Consider the following 21,892-nt stretch of genomic DNA (forward strand, 5'->3'; position numbering starts at 1 on the left):
CCTACAAGCCTAGGACTGACTACATTATAATTCAACAGTTATTTCTGCTCTTACTCCCTTCTTTAAATAACTCCAGTCTCTTCAGTTTTTCTTCCCTCTCAGGGAAAGTTTGAGAGAGACTGGAAAAACACTGTAGTTGTCTCTGTTTCTGCTCTTTTCTTTGAAGCTTGGGTTTTCTTCAGGGCACTTGGTATTACAGCTGTGGACTCACGTACCATTAAATTCTTGCACGTGAGATCAGTATTCTCCATTTGTAATCTGATTTTCACAATAGATGGAATTCATTGACTGAAAACAAAGGTATTGCATATTTAGAAGAGGTGCTCAGGAGGATGCTCAAATATTTCCTTATTTTCTGTAAGTTAATTTCAATTCCAACTGTATGAACAGTTAGTTGTCATAGTTGTTTCCTCTAGTGTTGTTTTCTGGTCATGGTAACTCTGAATGACTTTTCAAAGTGTAAAATGTGACATGCAAAAAATTTGTTCTCAGAAGCTCACACTGAATATTTGCAGCTACCTTTAATTACAGCAAGACCCTTGAAATGATTGCACTGTCATTCTGATCTGCAGCGCAGGCTATCATTGGTGCTAATCAGTGATCTGTGTTCTGCCTTTGCATCTTTGACCTAGTTACTTTGCTGAACTTAACACAGTTGCTAATGTGACACAAAACAGACTCTTGGCACAGCCCTAATCACAGAGCAGGGAGAGATCTGGCAACTTTCACACAAATCCATTATAATTAAGGCTTCCGGTCTGGGATTTAAACTTCTTCTTTCTCTTAAAAGCCTGAGAGGCTTTTAAAAATATTTTTCAGGCTGGAAATGAATGTACTGCTGGTAAAGGCAAAGTCCCCTGATGGTACTAGCTGCAGACAGGCCTGGAAGAGGCAGGTGCAGCTCTTGTTCCTTCACTGGGCTTTGTAAAGATGCTTCCACCCTGAGCACTTTATGAACAGAGCCTCCAGGTTGTTCCACAGTTTCACATGACAACATGAGTCCCCTAAGCAGTTAGAGGAGTGTTCCATAGTTGGCTTTCCTCTAGTGCCAGCTCTCAGTCTTAGTTCAAGCCTCATGTAACCTTAATCCTCTCTGCCCACTTGGAGCCAAACTGCTGTAATCTAAGGGGCTATTCAAAAAAGTACTGTTTCCCCATCCTGCAAGAGGCCATGCTCCCTCCTTGGAACTTTTTTCCCATTCTGTTGCAGCTTGATGATAAGAAGATAAATCAGAGGCTAAAACTTCTGTCAATGGCAAGAGACCAATTTGGCATCCCTTGCACAGCTGCCATCCAAAGGATATAAGCCATCAAATTATCTGTGCTCCTGGTCAAGCTGAGCTTGTTGTTTTATGACCAGAACACCCCTCTTCCCTTTAAAGCATGCTTGAAAGTTAAAAGGCATCATTAAGCATTTATCACATTATGGACATGCTGAGGACAGTTGGACAGTTTTGACAGTGCAAAATCTGCACCCTGCAATGCTATTTCATGCCTTCTTTGTAGAGAGCAAAAAGCAATTTGAGAGCTGCAGCAGTATGGAAATATTTGCAGCTGCACAATTTGCATTCCCATGTTTCAGTCTCTCACAGGCACATGCAGACCTTCTATTATTAGTTTTAAAAGGAGAATAGCTGGCAGCTGATTAATTTGAACAGTGTATTCCAGAGAGCTATTTTATGACTGAGTTGTCAAGAGTGGCAAGCCAAGAAAGTACTGACTGAATTTGCAAAGAAAAGTCTCTGATGTAGAGCACAATCCTGTTTATCCAGAAGATTTGTATGGGACAAACCCGTTTTCATAGCACTCTGCTGTCAACATGTTCAAACCCGTGTTGGGGGAGGCGAGAAGCTGAGAAGCTAAGCCTGTGGCAGTTCCTGGGAGAGCTTTCGGGAGTTTCCTAGCACGTTGCAGGGCAGGGGACATATTGCAGCTCAGTCTTCAGAAACCCACCTGAAAAATAATTTCAAGTGATTCATTCTGGTGTGTATTTTGGAGAGTCAAGTTGGTTTCAGAGGGAAGCTGATGCGCTGGATTAGAGCTGCTCCACTGTGCATCAGACTGGGTTTCATAGAACCATAGAATAGTTAGGGTTGGAAAGGACCTTAAGGTCATCTAGTTCCAACCCCCCTGCCATGGGCAGGGACACCTCACACTAAACCATGTCACCCAGGGCTCTGTTCAACCTGGCCTTGAACACCGCCAGGGATGGAGCATTCACAGCCTCCCTGGGCAACCCATTCCAGTGCTTCACCACCCTAACAGGAAAGAATTTCCTCCTTATATCCAATCTAAACTTCCCCTGTTTAACTTTTAACCTGTTACCCCTTGTCCTATCACTACAGTCCACTACAATTTCACCATTGTACTGACCCTGCTACATTCGTGCTTGATGCACCACAATGACTTTTGGGAATGTATGAATACCTAAGGGAAAACATTGTTTTTTCAATGCTCTTTTTATTAGCAGCAGCAGATGACAGTAGGTTGCAAGTGGGGCAGTATCACCTCGGGACATGCTGTCTGGCCACCCCTTTTGTTTGCTGTGGAAAGCACTGCCCTTGTGTGCCACTGGTAAGCATGACCTTGCTCCCAGCCTGGGCAGCTGAAGCACAGCTCTCTTTCCCTGATCTGAGGCTTTAGTGGAGACAGAGAGCCAGTCCTCTCCCTGGAGCTGCATAAGATGATCCATTTAGGTCTTCTGTCTCCTCTGCCATGACACTGTAAAAATGCCACCTGCTTTCATAGCACTGTTGCCTCTGCACCTGCTTGGGTTGCTGCACCTGCTAGGGTTGCTCTGGGTGGCAGGGGTCACAGAAGCAAAGGGAGAACAAAGAGGGGGGCACAAGGCAAAAATCTAAACTCCCCCCTAGTCATTGAGGAAGACTGTTTTTCAGCTCAGAGAGTTTGTGTCCTCAAGGGTGGTCAGCTGTCCCCTTGAGCCAAGCTGGAGCTGCTGTTGAGGCAAGCAGAAGGTGGTCCCAAAGTTCATGCAGAGCTGAGGTGCTCACAGACCCTGCCTGTTGCCATGTGCTGCATTCATCCTCCTCTGTAACTAAGAGAGTGAGGAGTGAGAGTTTTTCTATCTAGCATTTGAGCCCAGGTTCCTGTTTCAACAGAAGTCTTCCCATAAATGAGACTTGTTTTGTGTAAAGACTGAGTGAAAGCAGAAGTTGAATCTTAATGCATTTAGAAAGCTCACTTCATGTCTATGGGTTTGGAGCTCTTTGTGTGTGATAAGAAGGCTGCTATACAAGCTGTCTGTACAGGGGACCCTATCAGAGGCTTATAATATCTTCTATGTCAGACTCAGTGGATAGCATAATATACTGTCAAATCTGGCATGTGCATTAGGATTCTCTTTCCTCTCCTATGGAGACATTATCCAGTTTTCTGCTGAGACACATCAAGAGCTGAGACCCCTGCTGCATTCTATTTACTATTGGCTGACATGCATGGACAGTAGAAAACAAATGTAAACATGACTTGATGCTGTGTATTACAATAGCACAGAATGTTTTCTGGGGATTTATGACCATCTGGAAGAAGAGGGTGTCCAAGAGGCAGCCTGAGATCATCAGCTGAGGCACCTTGTTGGCAGATCCCAGTGCAGTTCCTGTGCCTGTAGCACTGATGGCTTTGATAATGTGGGTATATCTACCTGTTCTAAAAGTATAGCCAGATCCTCAGGGAGAGGAAGATGAAGCCAGTGGAAAGATGCTAAAGGTTCCCATGATTTTTCTAGAAAATCTATGCAGTTCATGTTCTGGATATGACAGACTTGAGAGCAGAGTGGTCATTTATGTGGAGATTTCAGGTGTTATTCAGTGGCTGCTCTGGTCCTCAGCCTGTTGTCTTGCAATCCTGAACAAATGGCTGTATTCCTCTTTCCCCACCTCAATAAAATTTCCATGTGCAAAACTAGGCTGCATTACACAAAGCTCTCTCATGCATCAGCCTCTTGCTGAGTTGTATCAGGTGTGTAATGTGATTTTGACATTTACACATAATGAGGTGTATGGCCTTGCCTCCAGTAGCAATGCAAATGGACTTACTGTCTTCTGAGGTCTGGTGTCACATGTTCCCCTGGGGACACAGTGACAGGAAAGACTCCACAAGTGAGCTGCCACTGGTTCTGAGAAGGATGAGTTCCTTCTGCCTGTATTGGTGTCAAATGGTATGCTGGTTTATGGAAGTGTTAAAGTGTTTGCTATTAAAAATGGATTTGTCACGAGAAAAGGAAAAACCTGTTGCTTGCAGAGAGGGAACAGTTGGCTGCTTATGTGCTTGCACAGAAAAGGGAGATGCTAGGAATAGATTGGAAGAAGAATGTAGAACAGGAAAAGTGCAGCTGAATATCTGTGAAAAAGGAAATAAAACCTAATTAAAAGGTAATTGTTCTTCTGGCTGAGTGGTTTGCTTCCTGTAAGGTGGGCAGAAGAGGAGAAAAGTCAGAACTCAGACTTCTGGCTCAGCATAACACTTATTTCAACATCTGCTTACAGTCTGACTTAAAGGCAGACCATCCAAGCCATTAAAATATTTTTTCAGTAACATGGACCCGTGATGCGCCCCCCAAAAACCCAGTCCACAACACTAGTGGCAACGAGTGATCTGAGAGTCTGCTAGACTTTTCCGCTGCTGCCTACTGCTGAACAGGAGCAGCAAATCTGTTGGCTTGAACAGGTTGCCCTTGTGACAGTGGCTTATTAATGGTTGTCACATCAGTTATGTTTCCATGGCAGCCTCAGGGCTGACAAATGTGACAAAGCTGTGTTTTATTAGCAAATCCCTCAGCAAATCCCCTGCTGGCCTTAGTCAGGAAAGCATGCAGATAAGAACAGAAAATTATTCTTCCAGCTCTGTTACTGACTGATGCTGCTCTTTGTATGTGAACCAGCGAGCTAGAACTGGTTGCGTTCCTCTGTAATTTGCAGTGCCTCCTGTATGGGGCTGAAGCAGTGACAAATTAATACCTTTTTGCATTTGTTATGAAGTTCTAGTTACTGTTTCAGTGGGCAAGGAAATTCTAAAGGTCAGACTGAAGTTTTGGGGAATGGAGCAGAAGCACCAGTGTTTTGACTGTTGCAGGATGGGCTTGGGCCACCTTGAATCAAATGTTTTCTTTTTGCAGAAGGGTTACAGATATTCAGATAGGTATTTGGCAGGGGCTGAACTTGTGGGGTTAAGCAGTCACCCTTGTTCTATTGCAGTTAATAAAAAAAAACCAAACCCACAAAACACACACACCCCCCCCCAACCAAAAAAAAAAAAACAACGCAACAAACAAACCACAAAACAACAAAAAAGGAAAAGCAGGAGCATTTAATTTATAGTCAACTAATGCCTCCCTTTGCTTTATCTTCTAGGGTTCAGTAACTTCAATCTGCAACTGTTTGTTACTTGCAGGTAATCTATAATATGTTGTATGTCAAATCATGTTTATATGTGAAATTGGGAAAAAGGATAAAATTATAGACATGCAAATAGCTTTTTCTGTCAGGAATGTATCAATCTTGAAATCTAGCAGGGTCTTTAATACATTTGCCCCTCTTATGCAGGGGACATAAAAGAAGGGAAATGCTAGTTGACTAAATTGGATAATATGACATAAATGAGAAAATGAGGAGGGCTCCTGAGCTTTGTGAAGTATAACATGATTGCCCTTTCCTAGATAGAATCAGATCTGCTTTCAGGCATTCAGTCCATCTCTACAGGGAACTGCACACAGGACACAGCTTTGCTCATACCGGCAGGTAATGGAGTTGTGGTTTTTTGCTGAAGTTACAGACCCCGGGGCTCTGTATCAGAAGGTCATGAGGCTGAATCCTGGTGTTACACGCCACTCCTGTGCAGTTCAGCTAATTGCTCTGTGTGTGAACATGTATTTATGAATTGCTGCTCTCCTCAGCTATCTGTATTAGCTGATTCAAAGTAGTAAAACTCACCAGGAGCATTTTATCTCCAAACCAGGTAGGAACATTTGTTTAGGGGATTCTAACTTTGGCCAATAGAGGTTTCCAGGAGAGTAAAGGCATTGGTTCAAGTCTATGTCCTGGGGCTGACCACCTCATTGGACTGAAGCAAGCCTGTGCACAGGCAGTACTGGGTAACTCCCTGTAATTTCCTGTAATTTCCAGTATTTTCTCCCAGGTAGGAAATGGTGATGCTTCAGCTGCTTACTAGTACACTGTTGTTTGTGGTGTCACAGTGGTGTCATCACAAACTCAAAGGTAATGACTTTGACTGAAACAAACATAGGTGAATGTATTTATTTTAAACCACTGAGTAATAAATGTAAGTGTTATTTATGTGGTTACTGCTATAAATCAAGTCAATGCTTTTTTTAAGCATTGTTGGAAATTCTAGACAAAACTGCCAAATAAAACATGTGAATCCCATTTTATAGCTTGTGTCTGCTAGGTGCAGAAGGGGAAACTGAAGCAAAAGAAATCAGGATATACCTCATAAAGACATTTTTTTACATGTACTAGTGGCAAATGTCTACTGTCCTGATTTCCATGGGAGCCATGGCAGAGAGAGGCAACAGATCATCTTTATGGCTGATCAAGTATAGCCAGTAAGATAATAAAAGACAATGAATGGAAATGTGCTTGCTCTCAGAGTGCTGTGTACCTCAGCTTCACTGGGCATTTTGTGAAGAAATACCTTTTGGTTTACATTTTTAAGCAAAAACATTTCTCTATTTTGAGATAGAGGGAAAAAAAGACGTATTAAGAAAAGGAAGGAGATGCCTAATGAATTTAAGGGATTAAGGGGATGCTTAAGCATTTCTCTGCAAGGTTTAAGATTCTGCTATGTCTATGGTGTTGAAAGTAGAAACGGCATCATTTGAGGACAGTCAATCAAAATGATTTCAAAACAGCTTTCGTACTGGGTGAACTTCATGGGTAGCCTGACTGACACTAGGCTTCCAGGACTTCAGTCAGACATCAGAGAGGAGGCAGTCACCAGAGCAAAGACAGACCCAGCCATGGGGAGCCTTGCAAGCGGAACCTCTGTGAGCTAAAGGGCAGCTGGTGGCAGTGGTATGCAGCATTACCAATCGCGCTGTATATTCTTTACAAAACTACAGCAAAAGGAAGCGTTAGTTGGGTCATGTTTACTGGAGGTGAAGTTTTCTTCTCCCAGTAACAGTCTCAACAAGTTACCTCTTCCATTGAACCTTTCTGAGATGCAGTGGCACTGTGAGAAACTGGAAACGTCATAGCAAACTCAGGTTGCCAAAATGTTTGAAGAGAAACTACTCAAGATTGTAATTTTTTTTTTCTTTTTGTTTGTGTAGTGTTAAGTATGCTAAATCCTAATCTAAGTTTCTGAGGTAGGGGGTGTAATAATATCTGAGTTAATAAAAATCAGGCTTGATAAGCATTGCTATTGAATTGGGTGGAATACTGCTTTTTTCTAGCTGTAGGTATTCGAAAGATATGTTTAGATTTTGAAGAACCATTAATTCTCCTTTGGGTTAAAAGGAAGGAAGAAGGAATCAGTGCATATCCATTTGCTCAATTCTCCCAGTCCTATCAGAAATCTGTGGCTAAAAATGTAGTACTTGGAAAATCTGTCTATCCTGTATCTCAATGGGAAGTTTGCATTTCTGTTGTGTTTCTGGAGCCAGCACATTCCTGAAGGCAGTGCAGGCAGGGAAGTGGAAAACCAGCTTCTTAGAACTGTGAAAAAGTGCTTCATCTCTTAGTTATCTGCATTCTAGTTTGGAATTTTTATTGTGCCTTTAAAATCTGCCCCCTGAAAAATGAGCTTGAGGCCCAGGCAGTATTACCATATAAGTGACTGAGTCATATGCCTTAGGAATTGAGGGATCACTGTTGCCTGGGTAGTTAGGAATTGTAAATTGATATTATACTATTAAATATTGAATTATTTTGAGAGTAATCATACAGGGAGAAAACAGACAACATTATCATGAGAGACGTTTTCTTTGTACTGATGTAGTAGCAGCCAAAGCAAATATGGTGGGACTCACAAGAAGTAAGATGGAGAATTCATGTTCTTGATGCTGTAATGCTAGGCCTCTTAGTCCCTGTAGGAATATATTCTATAGTAGCCAGAGAATAGCCTAAATGTGATGACACAATTTGGAGGCAAAACCATTCTTCAAATTCACAAGTGCCCTGTGTGTCAGGGTCAGTTTTCTGATGTATTTGAGCACTTGATCGCACAAGAGAATTTTACAGTTGTAAGAAGCAGTTTGAAATTCCATTGAAATAAAAATCAATTTGTTTGTTTGTTGATGTATGTGGCATTTCCACTAAATAGATACCTGGAAATCTCCTCAACTGTGTTTTTGGGGATGGAGAACAATGTTCTCAAAAGCCCTGAGCTCCTACTGATTTCCAGAAATGTTGACGTGTTCAGTGCCCTGAAAGCAGAACTCAAATCCCGTAAGCACCTTTGCAAGGTGTTTCTGTTTGCATACTCTGTGTTCCCTGTGAGCTAAAATACTGTATCTTCAAATGCTTTCTAAAGTCATCTGTCACATGGAATTTAATACACTTTTTCTGGATAGAAAATTTTCTTTTCAGGTCTGTAACTATGTAGCCATTTCTGTACAGTGAGAAATGTAAACAGTTTGCATTTTAGACGGAAAGAGAAATTGAAACCAAGTCCTTCTGAGCTGTGCGGAACCTGGCTCGGTGAAGGCAAAATGAATCCATGTGGAGTTGTGGGGCTTTGAGCAGCATTCCTTCAGTTGTGAAACTGAAGAGCAGTAAGAAGAAAACAATAAGAGATGGAGGAAAAAAAAAAAAGAAGGTGAAGAGAGTAAAAGGGTAAGGGCGGAGCATCTGCACCGTATAAAATCAGGGGGTTGTTCAGTAGAATGGCAGTTGAGAGAGATTGTATTTTTCCCCATCATCAAAACCTTCCAATTAACACACTTTTTGAAGCAGTTTGTGTTTTACAGTTCAGTTCTAAGTCTCCCGTACATAAACATAGCTGAGTGGAACATATATTTGCAGTTTCATATCTGAGGCTATATTAACAATTCTAGATACTCAGGTAAATGTGACACGTGTCTTTGTGAGGAAGCTAACTTACCCTTAGATTAGAGGCAATAGATAAGTGCTGTTGTACAGACAACAGAATGATCTGTGATGTACGTAAAGCAGCAGATCAGGTCTCGGAAAACTGTGTCTATGAGTAGGTGACTATACAGATTTTTCTTCTTCCTTTATCCCTACATAAAAAAGGATATATTCAAAGGGTCTATGAGGGATATTGTATTCAGTTCTCAATCTGGAAGCTGTTCATGGATGAGAAAGAAATTGACTGCACTTCCAGTTGTGGGAAAGACATGAGGACAAATGTCCTGGAGGATAAGTGGTTTGTAAGGCTGTGAAGAAATAAGGAAAAGCTTTAAAAATAATTGAATAATTAGATCTCATTTAACCTATGATTCATAGAACTTGGTCTTGGCTGTCTTTGGACAGAAATTCTGGAAGAAGCAGTAGCCAAGAGGTGAATGAAAATGCACCACAGTTCTTTTGGCATATTGCCTTCCAAAATAGATGGTGAAACTTCTCCTGCTAGCTATAGCTGCTCTGCTAAAAAACATTTCTCACCTTGGTCACAAAGCCACTCAGAGCTGAGTTTTAAGAAGGTATTATACAGCAACGTTAGTCAAAGCAGAATTCATTTTAAAATGTCATCCACCCTGTAAAGCAATTTCCCAGTGACAGTCAGAGAGTTTGAAGACATGAAGGGATCTAGACTGATCCACTCACTGTACATGTTATTAGGTGACTAAATATATAAAAAGTAAGAATGCCATGCAAAAGAGACAGAGTGGTGGTTTTACACTGGGCAAAATGTGTGTTAACTTATCAGAAGGAAAGCTTTTTACTGGCGTGTGAAAGTTTGGCCAATAGTTAACATATTAATAAATGTAACTGTAGAACGATTCTGTACGCGATGGCTGGTGTAATTTCAGTTGACTTCATTTAAAGGTTTATGTTAACTTTAGTCCAGTTTCTACTAACTGTGAAAAGCTGATTTGTGGTGACAGTGTCTTGGGTGCCATAGTCTAGTGAGAGGTGTCTCTGCCCATGACAGGGGGTTGGAAATAGATGATCTTATGGTCTTTTCCAACCTAAGTCATTCTATGATTCTATATCCTGACCAAGTTAGAAATTTCTAATGCAATAGCTTTCTGATTAAAATGAATATTTAGAAATCTGTTATATCACAGATTGAATTGCTGCATTTCATCCTTGGGGTGAAGGACCGTGTTACCAATTTTAAAGGGTTTGTGCCTTTTATTTTATTTTCTTCCTTTCCTCCTCCCAGAGACGAGAATTACACTAGCCCAGGAGTTGATGGGGGTTTTGCTTTAGTTATTTAAATTGCTTTTGGTTTGTGGTATCCTGGTATCAGATGCTTCTCTCATCTTGCTGTATGCAGATATCTATTGATGGAAACTTTGTTAGCTCTGTTGAAATTTCTTGTGCAGTGTTTTTACAGAGAAATATTTTAAGACAATGTGGAAAACTGGAGACAAATGTTGCAAAAAGCAGTGAGCCTATAGACTAAAATTGGTCATACTGGCTAGTGCTGTTGGATCCCAATTTCACTTCAATTTGAACATCAGAGGGTAGTGACTCCCTAAAGAGCCTTGGGAAGCAATCTGAGACAGCTCTGAAAATTTAACTGGTGTAAATATTCCTGTACCTTTGTGGCGTGTCTTAGCTGCAGAATATGCAGTGAATGGGAAGCACTGGTTATTTATTTTGGGGTTTGAAGTTGTCAGGGAGCATTACCATGATATTACACAGGAGTAATAGAGTTAGCCTGCTGTATAGTCTAGTTAGGGGTGGAGCTGAAGTACATTTGAGATCACACTTACGCTGTTACTAAAGAAAAGACCTTTCTGATGCCTTTCCAGTTCAAACAGTTGAAGCTGTGTGTATGCAGCAGGTTTCCTTTTCTTTGAGTCACATGGTATATAATAACTGGACTTGCTTCTTTTTGTCTCTGGGCAGTGTGAATCTGCTGCATTTTGTTTGTATGGGATAATCCTTTTTGAGAAGTCTTCTAATCTCCATTGAACTTGACAGGGACATGGTTTTGAAACTGAAAATTGCAGCACTATAATTAATTGTGGCTCTCTGGTTGAACATGAGGATAAAATTCATTCCAGACTCTGTTCAAATGGAACAGTTTATGAATGGAAGCACAGCTCCTGGATTATATTTCAGTGTTAGTCTCTGTCTTGGAATTGTGCTATTTGCAACATAGACAAGGATATGTATTTTATAAGCTTTCATTCTTTCACTGTTCAGATTGTTCAAATAAAAATCCTCATGTGCTGGAGATGGCTGTGGAGTATATGCCATAAGAAGAACATATTTTTTAAAAGAAACAGGTTAGTAACTGTTGTCTGCAGTTTGCATGTTAAAAGTAGCTTTATATTTGGCCGAAGGAGAACTGTCAAATGCTCAGAGGTATCACAGCTGTATTTCTGCTTTACCTCAGTTTTTCGTTATTCATGTAATTATCCAGAGGTGATGACAATAATGTGTTTATCAAAGAAACAAACAAATTAAAAGGTGCTTAAGATGCATGTATTAGGAAATTAGGAGCCTTGGTCTAAAGTCTGTAACCTTTCTAGCCCCTGCTGCAGAGAAACAGCAGCTGAGAAATAGATGCTTAAAGATGAAGGAGCCAAAACCTCCTGTCAGCTAACACACTGTAATTTCACCCACTGCTTAAAACCCATTTAGTTTTAGACCTCTTAGGTGGATTATGTTATCATGCTGACAGAAATAAAAATGAGATGTAAAAAGAAAGGCTAAGACAAAAAGATTGAGGTATGATTTTTACATCTAATAACCAAAAACTTAATTTAAAAACAAATTATTTATTTATTGTGTCTCTGTGATATCTAAAGATGCTGACCTCCTATAGCTTTGGCTGAGAAAATGTAAATTCTTTTTTAAGGATATATTTATGCCTCTCTACATTCTTGCTGGTTTTGCTGGGTCATAGATTTAAAGCATAGAATTGTCAGCTTTTTTCTTTGAGATAATGAAAGTTATTTTCTAAGTAACAGTGTGTGGAGCTTGGTGCAAAAGCTGAGACATGGCAAGTTTTTTTAAAACCAGCTGAGTTGCACCAGAAAGAAGCAGAAAGTTGGGGGCAATACAAACAGCTCATTTTGACCAGTTTGCTGACAGTGTCCTTGCACATACTGGGCAAAGAAAGGTAAATGACCGCTTGTCTATTGGACTCTGTTGAAGTGTGCTGGCCCACCTCTGCAGAGAATTGCCTGTTCCCCTGTTGTGCTGAAAGGGGTGTTGTCGCCCATCCCAGCCAAAGTCAACGAGTGAATTGTTTCATGCTGTCTCACCAATGGAATTCAATCTACCTATACTGAAATCAGCTGAGTTAGTCTGCATTTAGTCTAAGCATCTGGAAACAGAATTTTTCTCTTTGATTTTCAGTTAATACTACAATTATGAGCACAGATTCTGATATTGAGAAAGATTCTTCAGAAAATACTGATTTATTGTGGTTTGTGCATCATCTTTGCAGCAAAATAGGAGAAAAAAAGTGCTAATAATACAGGACCCACATGTTTATTGATGTCTAGGAATTTCTTCAGCACTTAACTAACTAGAGAACGTTGGTTTTGCTTTGATTTTGCTAATTAATAAGGAGATGAAGGAGCTTTGGCCAAATAGAATTCTCTCTTTCAAAAGTTCAGTCACTCTTATTTTAAAATAAATGGGAAGAATTAAAAATAGTGGTGTAACAAGTTTTCTTATTTTAAAGAGCAAATTGTGGTAGAGTTATAGCAGCTAGTTAGTAGCACAAGCTGAGCTGATTTGGATAGGTGCCTAAACATGAAGTAGGCCTGGAATTTCCTGAAGTTATGGACTCTAGAGCCACCAAGGATTGGTGTCCCAAGGAAAAGCCGCAGAGAAGAAAGAGGAAAGGCCTATAGTGAAAGGACAGAAAAATTCATGGGGAAATAAAGGTGAATTTTTCAGCTCAAGCAGCATAAAGACAAAGTGAGGACTGCCAAAGGTGAAGTTGGTTTAGACACTCCGAAGGATAGTAAAACAAAACAAAGTTATTTTTGACTATTTTTCCCCCCAAAATTTGTACAAACAGAAGTAGGAAAGAGGCGTGGGATAGGTAGGATAGTTAGCATGAGAAGAATGTTTTAGTTACTAATGACAGTACAGAATATGCAGAAACCAAATTATGCTCTGTCTTCATTCCCAAGAGAGTGTAAAAGGGGGTGGTAAATATTGCTGATCTGATGGAGAAGATTGGCCCCGGAGGCAAAGAAGTAATAGTAGAATAAAAGGCATATGAAAATAGCAACAGCAGCAAACCTTTAAGGACAGAACTTCTATGATGTGCTTGGAAATGTCAAATACAGTATAAGTGTTGCAGAAGAGGAAAAATGCAGGTCAATGATTCTGATCATGATAAACCAGCAAGGAAGGAAAGGAGTTTAAAGGTAAAAAGTAGATTATGCTGACTAATTTGATAGCTCTCTCCGATAGTTCTATTGGTGAGAATGCAAGAAGGCAGAGAAGGGACAAGTTTGTTCTCTTTGAACTTCTGCTTGATAATAGGACCACAGTGGAAATCTCTTAAGTGAGAGAAATTTGGAATCAGTAGACTTGGTAAGGATGAAAAGATCAGGCAAGTGTTGAGAGAACAATATCACATTGTAGGGAGGTTATTAATGAACAGCATCTTAACACAGGTTTTGTCCATTATCTACTTCAAAATGCTCATGAAAAGGAACATGTAGTTAAATTTGCTCTGCCTACACTGGTGATTTTTCAGACTGAAATAACTGAAATGGCTTGGCAGTGTCATCACCTGAAGATGAGGACAAGAACCTGGGTTCTGATTAGTGACAAAATATGGTGAAAATGGCAAACCTAATTCAATATGCATATTTTGGTGAGGATAAGGAAAGCACAGAGGAGTCTCCCTCTGGCATGCTGTGGGTATTCTGGTGATCCCCATTCAAGTGGGTGATATTCAATCTGCAGCAAGCACGAAGAATAGCCGCCAGGATGTTTTAGCACCATGGAGGGCCAAAAAAATGGTTGAGCTTTGCAAAACCAAAGCAAAATGAAGGCTGGCAGGAGCTTTGATATCTCTCTATAAGTGAACTGAAGAAAAGAGGGACAAGAGGCCAGGCTGGACTTCAAGGCCAGGTTGGACAGAGCCTTGGGGGGGCATGGTTTAGTGTGAGGTGTCCCTGCCCATGGCAGGGCAGTTGGAACTAGATGATCTTAAGGTCCTTTCCAACCCTAACTATTCTATGATTCTAAGATTCTAAGAATCAGAACACAAGCAAACAACAATTTGAACTGAGAACATAGTTGACACAAGAAGGAGAGAGTGTGTTAAGTGGCGAGGAGCTAGGATTACTGCACTGGCAGAACCTTTGGGGCCCTTACTTTCTGTGTGGAAAGGTTACTTACACCTTTCCATTTCAAATTATTTTGTATTTTCTTGTTTTCAGCTTTTGTTCAGCTTCTCTTCATAGACTTCACTGGTGAGGAGGTACAGGCAGCAAAGTGGGGAAGGACGTTGCAAGTCTTTTACTGAAGCTTTGAATATTGTTACACAGTTGAGATAAATCAGGAGAACCAACATGTTTCTGAATTGTTCTTAAGAATGTTCTCTTAAAACACAGGGTAGGAATCTGGCTTAAATCTATTTGTGAAGTGTTGTTTTGAAATTATTATATTGTCAGAGCGTTAGTTTAAATAGTTATTTGTCTATAGATTTCTAGTTTTGGTTTCCTAATGGAAGTACTAACGCAATTTTTTAAATGCTTTTTTCTGTCCATAAACCATAAGTTGACTGTTTTCCAACAGAATTTTTAATCATAGTCTCTGAAACTAGTTTTTGAAGTGTCCATTCACTGCCGGGGAGAGGTGGTGTGGGGCTTTTATCTTGTTTCTACTGCTGAAAGAGAACTTCTGTGTTCACACCATCTCCCCCAAGCCCTAAAAAACCCAGACTCTGTGTTTTGCCCACATTCTAAGGGACTCCCAGGGATTTTGGTGAGAAGAACAGTAGGAAGCAACTGAGACTAAAGATGCTGATGAACTATTGAAGAGATCTGTACAGGAACTTGTTTTAGATTCAGTCTGTGTAAAACTGTATGTGTATAGCTTTGGGCTATACACCTGATGAACTGCCTGTCTGTCTGATTGCTGTATCCATACAAAGCAGCCATGTCTGTCTTCATTCTTTCTTCTAAGGAAGACCCTGCCTTACCTCCCCTGTCTCATCATATCTGTGTGGAAACTTTCATCTCCCCAGAGCCCTGAATGAAAGCATATAATAAACCATCACTTGGCTAAGAAAAAGACTGAATTAATTGGCCAGTCCAAACAGGGTTTTTGATACCACTTGTTCAAATTCAACATTTCTTTTCCTCTCCTCAGTTCCTGGGGTAGTTTTTTTTTTTTGAGCTTGTAGTTCAAAAATAAATAGCTTTTGGTGCTATTTAAAGTAAGCCTTAGGAATAAGATTCAGACTAAAACACAGTGGCCCTTGGCCTGAAGTCCAGATGCCTGAACTTCCTCTAGAAGCAACAGGGACCCTTTATCATTTAGGCAAAACTCATTCAGGAATAAAAGTACTTCAGGATTCAGTGTGCTGGCACAAAGACTACATTTTGTGAGAACATTACTGTCAAATAGGTTTTGAATCGGTGTACCTTTCCTACTTACAAACTACTGTTGTAGACAGAAAAAAAAAGGAGCCCTGCTTCTAATTTTGGGTTTGCTGAGAAAGCAGTCTAAACTGCTTGATTTTTGAGTGACCTGATTTCACTGAGCTTTTGGGTTGACACCTTTATCAGTAGGGACAATCCTGTAAACTAAAAATCAAGCAGTTCCCAACTCTTTGAGCATTGTTTTTGTATAATCCTGGTCATATCCTTTCCTCATTTCCATGCCTCTGTAGCTGTGAGTTCTGAAATATGAATCTGTAATCTTAAACTCAATAATTGATTAGAGAAGCAAGGTGCCTTCTGTACAGCCCAGTTACAGACAAGAGTATTTCTAATTTAGTCCTTGTTTCTCCTTGGATGGTTGAGTTTCAAGGTGACTGGACAAGTCAGGCAGCAGTAATAACAGAACAACCAGGCTTTGCAGTACATAGTGCTAGATAAAATAACAATCAAAATTTGATAAACTTCTTACGTTTATGTGAAACAAACAGAGCTCTTGACTAAGTCAGAACTAGGTGAACACTTTTGGTTTACTTTTGACCTTACCACTGAATTTTTCAGACAGATTATGGTGTTAAATCTTCTGTATGATCCGTTGACATTAGGGGAATCTTCTTGTCTAACAGCACAATGAATAATAAGGCTTGGCTGAAGCAGGGTACTATTGAAAGAAAAGATTTAGCTGAAAATAGCTTTTATTTCTTCCAGAATGTTCTGGTTTAAACCCTAGCCAGACAGCTTGTTCACTCACTCCCAGTGAGTGGTGCCGGGCTGAGAGCAATTGAGGGCCCCCCCGCCCCAGGGCTCTCCCCTTCCCCGCTCCTGGAGGAACGGGGAGGAGGATCAAAAGAGTGCAACTCCCACGGGTTGAGACAAGAACAGTCCAGTAACCAATGTACAACACAAATCACCACTGCCACCACCAACTACAACAATTATGAGAGAAAATAACAAGGGAAGAGAATACGATACCACCGGCCAAGTAAGGAGTCTCACCCAGAAGCCCCTGTCCTTCCGGGTAACTCCCAGTTACCCCCTAGCCCGGGCATGACGTGCTGTGGTATGGAATACCTCTTTGGTTAGCCTGGGTCAGGTGCCCTGTGTCTGCTTCCTCACAGCTTCCCCTCCTCCCTGGCAGAGCATGAGCCTCACAAAGTCCTTGGTCAGGGTAAACATCACTTAGCAACAACTGAAAGCATCAGTATCACCAGCACTGCTCCCAGGCTGGACGTCAAAACACAGCACTGCACCAGCTACCATGAAGGAGAAACATGACTGCTACTGCTGAACCCAGGACACAGAAGAAATACGAAAATTTTGATTGAAATAGATGTGCTTCTCCTTAACAAGGGTAAAGGACCTTATTGACAGTGTTTTGAAAGATTCCTGTAATACACTTAAAGAGATTACTAACATGTTTCCTTGTATGGAATCTTGGCTCTGTGTTTTCTGTTTAGAGGTTCCTCTGAAAAAATGCTCTATTGAGAAGGTTCTGTAATTGAATGACACATATGTGAGGTCTCTCTGTTTCTTGTAAGAAGTGTGTTTCCTTCTTGATACCTGAAAGCCTCATTCTGTGAAGCAGAAGTGAAAAATATCTTTTGAGAAACATGAAGTTTAGCAGGTGCTCTCTTGAAGAGGCCTATGCACTATAGCCTAGGCTGACTGCCTTCTGCATTGAATGAATTGCCTACTGAAAGCAAATAACATCCAGTTTATATCAGCTCTATTGAGGGGGATTCACCTTTTTATAATCACCTAAGTAATTCACATGGTCGCATGCTATTGACTTTCAATGATACTTCGGCTGCTGAGTACACAAACCCTTGCTGGGCATGAGAATAAGACTACTGTTAAGTGTTTCTGAGAATTGTATAAACATAGTTTTTGGTAGTTGCCTGGAGCAGTGGTGTCTGGTGGAAGTCAGCAGGAGAAGAGCAGATGCTATGCACCAAATCAAATGAGCAGGGAGGGGATAAAAACAGGAGGAGCAAGATACTGGAAGAAGTAGAAGCCTGGCTCTAGTTCACCTATAGGCAGATACATGCCTGTATGTGTTCCCTTGATGACAAGCTGCTGTACTTACCACTGGCTTGATCAGCCCATCTTGTAGTTCCCACAGAGAAGGTCCATTTCATACTCTGTAAAACTGCCTTTGAATAGTTCCACATGGAGACTGTACTGTTTTAGTCAGCAAGTCAAAGACTTCCAACTAGTGTGTGTTTCCCTGCAGGGACCATTTGTTTCCTTTTGGGGAGCATCTCTACATACATTGGCACAAGTATGCTGTACTCTCACATAGCACTGAAAAAAAGGTGTTCATTCAGGACTGAAAGGTGCTCATGTACTTACATCACTGCTAAGTACATAAAATGCAAAAGAAACTACTCTCCTCAAAATTGTATGTAGGGAAAGGATGGACTGGTTAATCTCACTAAATCAGAAAATGCTGGATAATCTTTGTGCATTAAATCTTCTTTAGTTGTAGATTTAAGTGTTGCACTGTCATGTAAGAGTGTAGCCATAGTTAACTTCTGAAAGAACTCCCTGTCAACAGTCTGTTCAGTTTCAGCTGCGTTATTCATAAGTTTCATTCCTCCCTCCAGCTGTTTCCACAAACTGAAAGACTTATTTCAATTTATAAACGCTATTTCCCCATTGTTCATGCCCAAAGCTATTTTCCATGCCCCCAAAATCCCAGACCTACAAAAGAAGCCATATGGAGTGATCCTTTGAGGAGGAAGTCCAAAATGGCACGATATTGGAGTTGCCATCTGCAAAGCTTCAACAGCTAGTATTTCTCTGTTGTATATCTGTGGCTGGGTAGGGGTATAGGGAACAGAGCTGAGTATGAATGGGGTGTGGTTGCATTACCAAAGGGTTCACATTTGTTGTATTGTGGCTCCAGTTTTCTCATTGAAACTGGAAGGGCCCAAACTTGCTTCTATGAGAACTGAATGGGGCAGTTGCTTGATGTTTTGGAGCTACAGCTATAGTTTGAGGTGTATTTCTCACTCAGAGGAATTCCAACTGTATTGGCTTTTTAATAGGAAGACTGGTCAAATGGTTAAGAAAATGCTGATGTCTGGAACAGCAGAGATAATACCTTGAAGCTATGCTGAAAAGTTAAACTGCATTTTGTAATAAAGCCCTTAAACTTCAAACCATCTTCATGCATGTATTTTCTTTAGAGCCCCACCTGGAGTATTGCTGCTGTGAAGATTCAGCTAAAGTGAATTGCATATTTTTCATACCCTTTTACTTCCTAGGTTCAGAAAAAGGATTCTTAGCATGTCTCTTGTATCTCAAACATAGGATAAAGAAAACCTGTTGTATTTGGATGTCCCACTGTGCATTCTTCCTTCAGGTTAAACAGGAAAAGATTTATCTGGGGAAAATGAGGTTTAGATTATCACAGATATTAGCACACATCAGAAAAGTGATGCAGTTATTCCAGCAGGAAACTGCAGGAATTGGTGCTCTGTAGGAACCTGTCAATCCTGGTGCATTCATAATGCCTACAGATTTCAAGGCAAATTATCAGCTAAAGTACCTCAGTCCAAAATCATCAGATGAGTAGATAGTCACAAAAGTTATGTGTATTCATAATTTCATAAATCGTTACCTTTTGGAGTCACAAAAAGCATTTATTTTGCTCTAGTGGGATGAAATCTGCTGTTAGTTGTGCACTGTGCACAGGTACAGTTCTATCTGCCTCTAATACAAATCACTGTCTCAGCATTATAAAACGGCTCACAAGTACCTATCTTTTGGAGGACTGGGACTGAGATTTGAATGAACTGTGGCCAACTTTGTGGTATCAGCTGGAAACCGTGTGGAATTTGGTAATGTCAACCTAATGACAGTCAAAGCTGATTAATTTCTGCCTTGAATGTTTAGATTTGTTCATTAATCAAGCCCAGGAAAAAATATATTCACATGAAGCTGAAGAGTTTTTGCGTAATAGATTTTATAAGCCTCAAAGGCTGTATTTGTCTTATGATGATAGAATTTTTAGTAGGAAAGCATTATTTATACTCTGTGTATACTTTATTCTAGCTAATTTACTTACAAATAGACAAGTTCTGTTTGTGAAATTAATGAACAAATTGTGTATGCAGTGTTGTGCATATATGTGCATAAACAGTATCTATGTATCTGTAATACTTTGTTTATGTGTAAATGCACATTTTCAATTCTCTGCTTACTGTTATCGGAAAGATCAGTGTCCATACAACTGAAATGAAGGAGGAACAGTGAAGGAATAGGGGACGAGAGAGAAGTCTGGGATACAGTTTAATTTCTGATGCCGTCCTGTACAAACTCTAGCAAAGGAGTGTCTGAAACTAGAATTTAGCTGACAACGGCATAAGCATAAACTCTAAGAAAGCAGAGTAGAATTCAGGTTTGCCCTGCCACTGGGTGAATTATATGTTTTGTGATTGATTGTAACAAACTCTGTAGTGACTTTTTTTTTTTTCTGATGAGATGTTTTGGGAATAGACAGGTGTAATTCTGAAGGTCAGGTTGATGCAGAGTTACTTTACCAATCACACTTGAAAAGAGACAATAAAAATGTTACTGTACAGGGAAGCAGATCCAAATTTGACCTCAGCTTAAATCCATAGGAAAGAATAAAAGGAAGATGAGTGCCAGCTTCAGTGCCAGGGTGTACAATGCTGCCACTCGAAAGTTTGTTCAAATATGGTCTCCCATGAGGTGGGGAAATTTGAGTCAAAACTTTGCTTTGGGGGTGAGAAAGCTCATGTGTTCAGATAATAGATTTTACACCCTGGCCATATCTTGAAGAAGTTATTTCCGTATAGGTGCTATACCAAATTTACCCTGCTGTGTGTGGAATGTTCTCTGCTTGGCAAGAGGCCAAAACATTCCCTGCATGGGAGAAGGGGATGAAATTATATCTGATCAGAGTGTTAATCTATGTCACTCAGGCTTTTCCTGTGGCCGTTTCTGTGTTGCGATGGCAATGCTGGATATGCATTTTCGATGAGATCATTGCAAATCAAATTGCTGTTAAATTATATTTTACTCACAGTTTTGAATTGCGTTAAAGTAGGAACATGAGTGCTAAAACTGGGTAGAAATGCTGGTGCTGGAGTGACACTCCAAATGCTGTCTGGATAAAATTAATCATTTCAAGCAAATATTTCAAGTTCATGTTACATGTTTTAATACTGTTAAACATGACTGATAGCACATTATGGCACTGTAGCCAAACTGAGAACAAGAAAGAGGACCCTATTCCTGAATGCACTGGCTACTTGCTCCTCCTGGACATATCCAGCTGAATGGAAGGATGTGGGATCACCGTTTCTTCTTGACATGATTTTGAAGCTGCATATCTCATGCCCTTTCTGGCATGGCGCCAGTTAAGACTTGTAATGCGAGCAGAGAAGTGGGATTTGGGAAGTCTGAATCACCCATGCAAGATGCAGTGTGGGAGCAGTCTGCACGAGGCCATGTGGTGGGGTCTCAGCTGCAGGGCTCACAGGTGGCACTGCTTGTCTGACTGCTGCTGGGGGACTTCGTCCTCTCCAGGGAAAGAGTGAAGCAGTTAATGCTGTAATGTTGCTCTGCATCGGGTTTACTCCCGCACTGCAAACTGTAAAGAAAGATTGTTTCCTCAGCAGAGCTCACCAGTACAGTGGGTCTATTCAAGCCTGCATCTGGGAAGATAGTTAGTACCTTCATTTATGAAATTCCTGTCATAGAAATGAAAATTCTTAGGAACAGTGGCTGGTCTCTTGAGAGGTCTCTAACATGTCATGTACCCAGCAGTATGTAAATCATTCTCATGAAAGGAAAGAGGAGAAGGTCTTTCAAATCATCAAATACCATCTCACAACCTGGAAAGGTTTAAAAGAGATTTGATATCATTCAAAGTTTATTTGTGGGTTTGTTTTTGTTTTGTCTAAACCCCCCTTTCTCCTTCTGCCACTCAGAATGCAGCAGGCACAAGAGCAGAGCTAGCATGTCTGCAGCTGCTGCCCTGCTTCCTTGCACTGCTGGCAAAGGCTGTTGCTCCAGGAAGCTTCAACAGAAACCCCTCTGTTGGCAGGAGCTGCAGTCCATAGTGGTTGGGTGGCTGCAATCAGCCCGGGTGGGTAAGTGTTCT

The 21,892-nt window shown here is 40.7% G+C and overlaps 2 protein-coding genes across 4 annotated transcripts in view; both read left to right on the forward strand.

Annotated features, from left to right (window-relative positions):
• RPL27A (ribosomal protein L27a) overlaps window positions 1–21,892 on the forward strand; it is a 230,984-nt gene that overhangs the window by 88,884 nt on the left and 120,208 nt on the right. The window lies entirely within an intron of this gene.
• DENND2B (DENN domain containing 2B) overlaps window positions 1–21,892 on the forward strand; it is a 180,308-nt gene that overhangs the window by 44,114 nt on the left and 114,302 nt on the right. The window lies entirely within an intron of this gene.

The sequence above is a fragment of the Pezoporus flaviventris genome, unplaced genomic scaffold (assembly GCF_033815535.1).
Source record: "Pezoporus flaviventris isolate CSIRO_AGI_PZ_B2104156 unplaced genomic scaffold, CSIRO_AGI_Pfla_v1 ptg000036l, whole genome shotgun sequence".
NCBI lineage: Eukaryota > Metazoa > Chordata > Aves > Psittaciformes > Psittacidae > Pezoporus > Pezoporus flaviventris.